We start from the raw sequence: 7547 nt of genomic DNA on the forward strand, positions 1-7547 counted from the left end.
GATGCCGTTCAACCCCATTTGCCTTTCTTCCCTTCTAAGCCAAACGCACCGCTTCACTAATGGGATAAAACGCACCATTCCAGACTCCACTTCGTTAATTTTGTTATTCACACTTTGCACCATTTCATTAAAGCTAAGCGCACCATTTTGTCTTAACCGTGACCCTCACTTCTCTTCCTTCTTCGCATCATGATTCCTCCAGAACTCAACTTCTCCTCCCATACATCCATACACCTTACAATCTCTACCCCTTTAAGGACCTTGTCCACAAGACCCTGACATTTCCCCCCTCCTCAAAGAACCTTTCCTACAAGGTGTAGGTAAAGATTACTCAGCTTCCATAACAGTTCCCACGAGTTGTCCTCGATTGGTGCCCCAAACCATTTAACCAATACTTTTGTTGCTGCCTGATTTCCCACGTTCTTCAATCTTCTTTCCAGTATTGCCTCACACTTAGGTTGACGTCTTCCTTGCGTACCCACTGGAGGTAACACTGATAGTGGAGAAACACATTGGCCCAACTTCTTCTTTAGGCATGATACATGGAAGACAGGATGTATTCTTGAAGATATTGGTAGATTCACCCTATAAGCAACTGATCCATTCTTTTCAATCACCTGGAATGGACCATAAAATCTTGGTGACAGCTTCCAATTATGCCTCATAGCAACTATTTTTTGTCTATAAGGTTGAAGCCTCAAGAAAACCCAATTCCCTATCTCAGAAACTCTCTTAGTTCTCTCCATATTAGCAAAGAACTTCATCATTTGCTGAACCTTCTGTATATTCTCCTTCAACAAGGACAACAACTCATCTCTAGACTTCAATTGGTGATCCACAACTGCATTAGTAGTTGTTCCAAGAACATATGAAAGTAATTTGGTAATGTTTAAATAATTGATTTATATTAATATTGTTTAATATATATGCAAAATTTAGAATATTCTAGGTGATAATATCTTTGTGTAAATATTTTTTGAAGGATGACTTCGAACTAAGTTTTGGTCGGAGAGAGGAGCGTAAGACTGTCGATGAGCTTATGTGTAATGCATTCTACAAATATAAGGCGAGGTGTCATGAGCATTACAATAAGTTCAAGAACAAGGAAGATGCACGTCAACAACCTTTTTAAGATGTCCGACCTTCCAATTGGAAAAAATTTTGTGACATGTTCAAGGATTCATCATATAAGGTAAATTAAATGAATTTTTTTCTAACCATCCTATTTATAATTTTCGCTTCCTAATATTTACAACTTATATGCAGGAGCGAAATACTATAAATAAAATAAATAGATCAAAGTTGAAGATTCGTTATCATGCAAGTTTAAGATCTTTCCATAGCCTCTCTAAAAAATTGGTAATGCTATTTTTTTTTATTGCATATAGTTTGTTATTTGGAGATATTCTAATGACTTTATATCTCAACAAATGTCTATTATAGCAAGAGTCAGATATTAATTATGATCTGACAAAATTATATGCTGCATTACATACTAATCGTAATGGAGATTGCTCTCATCCCGATGCTCATTAAAATTACGTAAGTACTATAATCTATTTTAATTAAACATATTTGAATATTTGTGACGTCATTAATTCTTTCTCTTGTGTATAGGATAAAATAGTTGTCCTACGTGCTGAATCTGAGTCAAATCAGAATTTTTCAACAAGTGATGTTGAAATTCTTACACAAGTTATGGGTCAACATTCAGGGTATCTGAGGGGTTTGGGTCGCTGTGTAAAGTCTTCTAACTCTTCCTTGTCGTCTAGGTTTGCATATAATACCTATATAGCATTAGACAAAGCGAATTTCAAGATTAGAGAATTGACTGCAAGGTAGCATGAGTTAGAGACTTAATTGGTGAAACAAGCAAATATGGAGATGCGCATGAAATAAACAACAAGAAGAGTTTAGGAGAGATGTGCAACTCCAAATGCAGATACTTATACAATAGTTCAGGCCTCCAAGCAACTGATTTACATTATATGTACAGATTTTAGAATCTATTTCTGTACGAAGAACACTAGTACTATTACTATTTTATTTATTTAGTTTGCACTTATTAGACTAGTTTTATGGGTATTAAACTATTTTTTTAAATATTATGTATATCTATTTGGTTTTTAATTATTGGATAAAATAAAATAGTTACCGTTCGAACGGGAAAAAGCCGTTGGAACAAGATGAGTAAAACCATTCGAATATTGATACAAAACATTCGAATGTAATCGAAATTAAACATTCAAATAGTACGTAAAACCGTTCGAACGAATCATCGAAAGTGAACTAAATGTTAGAAATTCTACTGATATGAAATGGATCGATCCTATCATGGTCCGTTCTAACATTTCCTCATACATATTTGGTCGAATGGACTGGTATCGATCGACCACTCACGAAGGACACGTTTGAACATGAAATACGTTCGAACATCAATTTTGTAACATTCGAATGTGATTCTGGTTCGAAATTCAAGTGTCCAAAAAAAATATATTCCATTCAAATCATGTAATCGAATGGTTCTGCTCAATTTCGTTCCAAATGATATTTTTTGGGAAAAAATTGATATTTTCATCCCAAAATACCCTTTGGGACCCTGTTATTGGAACGACCTTGGGACATTTTTTTCATTCCAAGAAGTATTTTGGAACTAAATCCCAGTTTTTTGGGACTCTGGGACGAAATTCAAGAGTCCCAAAAGACAATATTTCGTTCGAACGTGATCGAACAGTTTACTCAATTTCGTCCGATTAGGACGAAATTGATATTTTCGTAACAAAATACCTTTTGGGACATTGTTATTTGAACGATCTTGGGATGCTTTTTTTCGTTCTAAGAAATATTTTAGGACGAAATTCTAACTTTTTAGGACAAAAATTGTCGTAACAAAAAACCTTATATATATATATATATATATATATATATGTTGTAGTGCGTTGGTGATTCTTGTATGTCAGTAAAAAGGCAAACCGTGAGTATTATTAATGTTGTTGTTGGTCGTTATTTTTATTTACGAATTATGAAAATACTCTTTGTTTAAGTTTTTCATTAATTAGCTCCCGAGATCCTAAGATTATTATTCTTTTTTTAATTTATGAAAGAATTGTGTGACTTCGGTACCGGAGCATATTTCATTTCCACGACATCTCATCATGTTGCGCGTTTGTAGATCAGTCATATTTGATCATCTGTAAGTACATTGCTGCATAAGTCGTCGCTTGAGCAAGACATGATGATGCATGAATGGATACTAAGCAATTGATGTTTTTGAAGCTGTCGCGATTGCACATGACACCATCAGTCCATGCGTGGATACAAAAATCTTCATTCACTTGTATTATTTTCAGAGCTAGGTAAAATAAATATTCATATATATATATATATATATCAATTTATATACACACAATCAATGAAATTAATCACCTCCACCCACCTAAAAAACAAAGTATAAGGTCGAGGATTTGAAAAATGAAAGAGGTTTTGCATACTGTATATACAATATATATTTCATGACTGAACTAAGTTTACTGTACTGCTATTATTGCTCTCAGCATTTCTCCACGGAAAGATGATCAAATTCTGGGCACTCATGATTAGCAACTCTCTTGCTCTGTTGAGTATATCTGCGCTATCTCTTTGCATTTGCTGTCGTTTGGGACATTTAAGTAAGCTGATATATGTCTCCAAATCTTGAACACATGAAGGGTTCTGCATGTCGTAGAAGTCAAGGGCAAGTTCCACACCCACGTGAGCATAACACGAGCAGCTCCATGGCAACTCATATCTTCCGGCCAAAACCCTGAAATTTTCGTTAAATAAAACCCCAGGCATCTTTGTGATTGGATCATTTACGTTCACTACTCTCAAGACTTTGACACTCAATTCCTCACAACGTTGCTTGAATCCAGCGTTCCCGACTCTCGGACCTCCAAATGAGAATACTGTGATTGGTGTCTTGTGTCGGCTAGAATTCTCTTTGTGGTTCAGTCCGAGCTCGGCTATGTCGTAAGCAAGAAGAGCAGCCAGAGAGCTCCCCATGCTATGGCCTGCCAAAGTTATGCTAATTTTCTCACCTTTGTACTTGGTAAGCAGCCTGGATACCACGGAAAGAAGCTGTTCGCGGCAACTTCCCAACCCAAATTTGCTGGAGCTCTCGTCCGAAGTGTACAAGCTCAGCCTCTCCCATGACGTCAGGCCGCAAATTGTTGGGGTCGAGGCGTGCCGGTGTCAGCGAGCTCATTAGATTTGTAATCCACTCTGGGTTATATAGTGACTGTTCCCCGGTAAGTAATTAGTATATCTCTCCTCCCGAGCCTACGGACGGAGTCGTCGCCGGAGACCGCAACGTATCCAATCCAACGTCCGCAAGAATCACCACTTTGGATCGGAATACTGATGTCCGGAGTGGCGTAGATGTACTTGGTGACATGGTACCCGCAACTCCCCATCCCGACTTCCCAGAACATGTAGCGTTTGGAGTTTGGGTTGAGATCGAAAGCCTTGTAACACGCGGCGACCAACTCGCCGTACCGGACGATCTCTTGCTGGAGCAGAGGGTGCAATGGGTCGACAAGATCTTCCCAGTCGTTGGAACCTTGAATCTCTCTCCATAGATGGGCCAAACTCGAGCTCGTTTTGAGTGCCCTGCTTGCGACAGCAGACGATGCTACAAGAGAAGCGACAACTGAGTGTCTGGCTGACAAGGTTTCAGCTTTCTTGGGCAAGAAAACCTGCCCAAAAGAATGCGACCGGGGTCTAACATTCTCGGAAAATGTAACATGGTTTGTGTTCATGGGTGGGCCTACCGCTGGGCTCCCCTTAATGCATTTTATGTTTTTTTACTATTTTTTATTTTGTTACATCAATTTTTTAATATTTTTTAAAAATTAAAAAAATTTATAATATTATTAAAAAATATTTACTTAATCAGAAAGTAAAAAAAAATTTATAAAATATTAAAAAATTATCAGCGGGAGCTCCAACGGGAGCTCCCGTTGGAGCATAGCATTTCTCTTGTGCTCATATATGGGTTTGACGTGAAAGCAATGGAAGCCGCCATCGTGGCCTTATGAAAGAGAAAAAGGGAGAGAGAGAGACACTATAGTGGATGATTTACATAGAATCAATCGAGAATATATAGCAGAGAGCAAAGCACAAGATTTCTGAGTAGCAGACTCTCTCGTAGACAAGAAAAGTGAACAGGTTGAAAAACAAAAAGGGGGATGTTGGGCGAAGATTTGACTGAGGGCATCCGGATTCCAAAGATTTTAATTAACGTAAAATATTGGCAGCAGTCACTTTTATACATCAAATCACACATTTCTCAAATTTAAAATTACTATTGTGATGAGAGAGAGAATCGAGATGAGAGAGAGATGAGGAGAGAGAGAGACGATGAGAGAGAGCAAAGATGAGAGAGAGAGCAGGTGAGAGGGAGACGATGAGAGAGAGAGTCGATGAGGGATCAGAAAGAGACCGAGATGAGAGAGAGACCTAGATAAGAGAGAGAGCGGAGATGGGAGAGAGAGAGCATGAGGGATGAGAGAGAGAGTCTAGGAGAGAGAAAGAGCCGACAAGAGAGAGTTGATGAGAGAGACGCTAGAGAGAAAGATGATGAGAGAGAGGGGGGGGTAGAAACCGTCTGTGCATTTTGCACCAAAAAAAAGAAAAAAAATAAATAGACTAGAAGTAGTCACATAATGTGTATAATGTATGCACAACCACCGTGACTATTATGCAACAATACTATTTAATTAATGGTCGGTTGGGGTCTATAAATATACAGTTCTTCTACATACAACCGGCAGTTGCAACCGTAGGGGAATTGGCACTTGCCACGTCAGTAAATATATTAAAAAAGTAAAGAAAAAAAATAGAGGAAAGGGAAAGAAAGAGGTCTCGGTTATGGAAGATAAAGTATTGGTTCTGGAAGATAAACACCCAGCATCATTTTGCTTGTATCTTCCCAACAATGGTTGTCCTTTGGAGCGTTATTTCCAATACTGGCCACACCTACAATATCATTTTGCTTGGAACTTGTAAACAATGGCCGTCCTTTGGAAAGTCATTTCCTTTTCTCTCCCTTCCACCATTTCTTGAATTTTTTTTACAACTCTTACTAGTACGATAACGTGGGCTTTCTTTGTCTTTCTGCTCGATCTCTTTGTCTTTCTGCTCGATCTCTTTCTTTGACCCTATCACTCCCAAGTTGGCTTGGGTTTTCATCAAATATATACTAGTTAATTACAGAGAATAGGGCGTTAGATTTTGGCCATTTCTTGTTGCTCTATTTGAAAGTTCCTTTACTTCCAGAAATCAATCGTGGCCTCGTAAATGACAGGAAATGGGGGGAAATGTCATATTTTTACCGCCCAAACCCATTTTTGCAGAGCATTTCGAGTGAAAAGAAGAAGATCACTGACTGAAAAATGCCCAATCCCATTTCGACTGTAGAGCATTTAGATTGGAAGGAAGAAGCTGACCATTCTACTCCTCCTTCCTCTTCCAATCCCATGTGGTTGCGCTTTGACAAGGATTTTTTATTCCTCTTTTTCATGAATTTTTCTAGATTTTTATTCTTTTTTTTTTATTCCATTTGCTAATTTCTTCTCTAATTTTTGGGTATGAGCTGTTGTCCGCTTTGTGGGTTTTAGAGAACGAAAGAGCTTTGTTGTTTCGTGCTGCTACTCAGATCGGAAGCTCTCTAGCGGATGTTCAGGTTGCCCAGCGACGTAATCGAGGAGTCCCTCTCCGACCTTGTTGCCGCCGTGGACGTCTGTGCCCTTTACGAAAGTCTGGCTGAAGAAGATCTCAGTGAAGAGGAAGAGTGTAGTGGAGAGAAAGAGGGACCAGAAGTAAGCCAAGATGGTGATGAAACTGGGTGCTACGAGGACCATGGAGACGATGGTGAGAGAGAGAGAGTGAGAGCGAAGATGATGGGAAACTTGCAATCGAGAAGTTTTTTCGAGATCTCCATGACTTCTTGGGTTTGGCAAAGAGAGTGAGAGAAAGAGAATGAGAGGTGTGTTGAGTGGAGAAGACAAATGAAAGAAAAGGGGTTGGCTTCGTGGAGAAGGTGAGAGCGTTTTGAGTTATCTAATGTAACGGTACGTTTCATCTCCACATGAGCTACGATTTCTCAAAGATTTTCCAGGACGGTTGTCTATAACATTTTTCATAAATATATTCTCGCATGCACATTTCCTGGCGTTCTCTCAACAAATCTTCTCTATTGCGGCTGGGGTTCAAAATACAAAAGACAAACACAGAAAAAAGAAAAAAAAAAAAAAAGCGCCATTACTATATTAATTAAAGCCAATCTTTACCTTTCTAATCAAATAAGTAGGGGTTGACATTTCAATCTTCTTTTTTATTTAACAGTGGGGAAAGAGCAGTGAGTGAATTGATTGGATTTTTACGCGCTAGTTACGCTTTGAAACGTAACTCTCCCATACATGTACGTACATAGCTTTTGACTGCGCCTCTCTGACGGTATACTTTATAATCCAACCCACGTAAATATGGACCGAATAATTTGCACTGAA

At 38.5% G+C, this 7547-nt stretch overlaps 1 pseudogene; it reads right to left on the reverse strand.

Moving 5' to 3' along the window:
- Nucleotides 1-293: 293 nt before the first annotated feature.
- On the reverse strand, nucleotides 294-4796 carry LOC121247284 (annotated as a pseudogene).
- Nucleotides 4797-7547: the final 2751 nt, after the last annotated feature.

The sequence above is a fragment of the Juglans microcarpa x Juglans regia genome, chromosome 1S (genome assembly GCF_004785595.1).
Source record: "Juglans microcarpa x Juglans regia isolate MS1-56 chromosome 1S, Jm3101_v1.0, whole genome shotgun sequence".
In the NCBI taxonomy this organism is placed as follows: domain Eukaryota; kingdom Viridiplantae; phylum Streptophyta; class Magnoliopsida; order Fagales; family Juglandaceae; genus Juglans; species Juglans microcarpa x Juglans regia.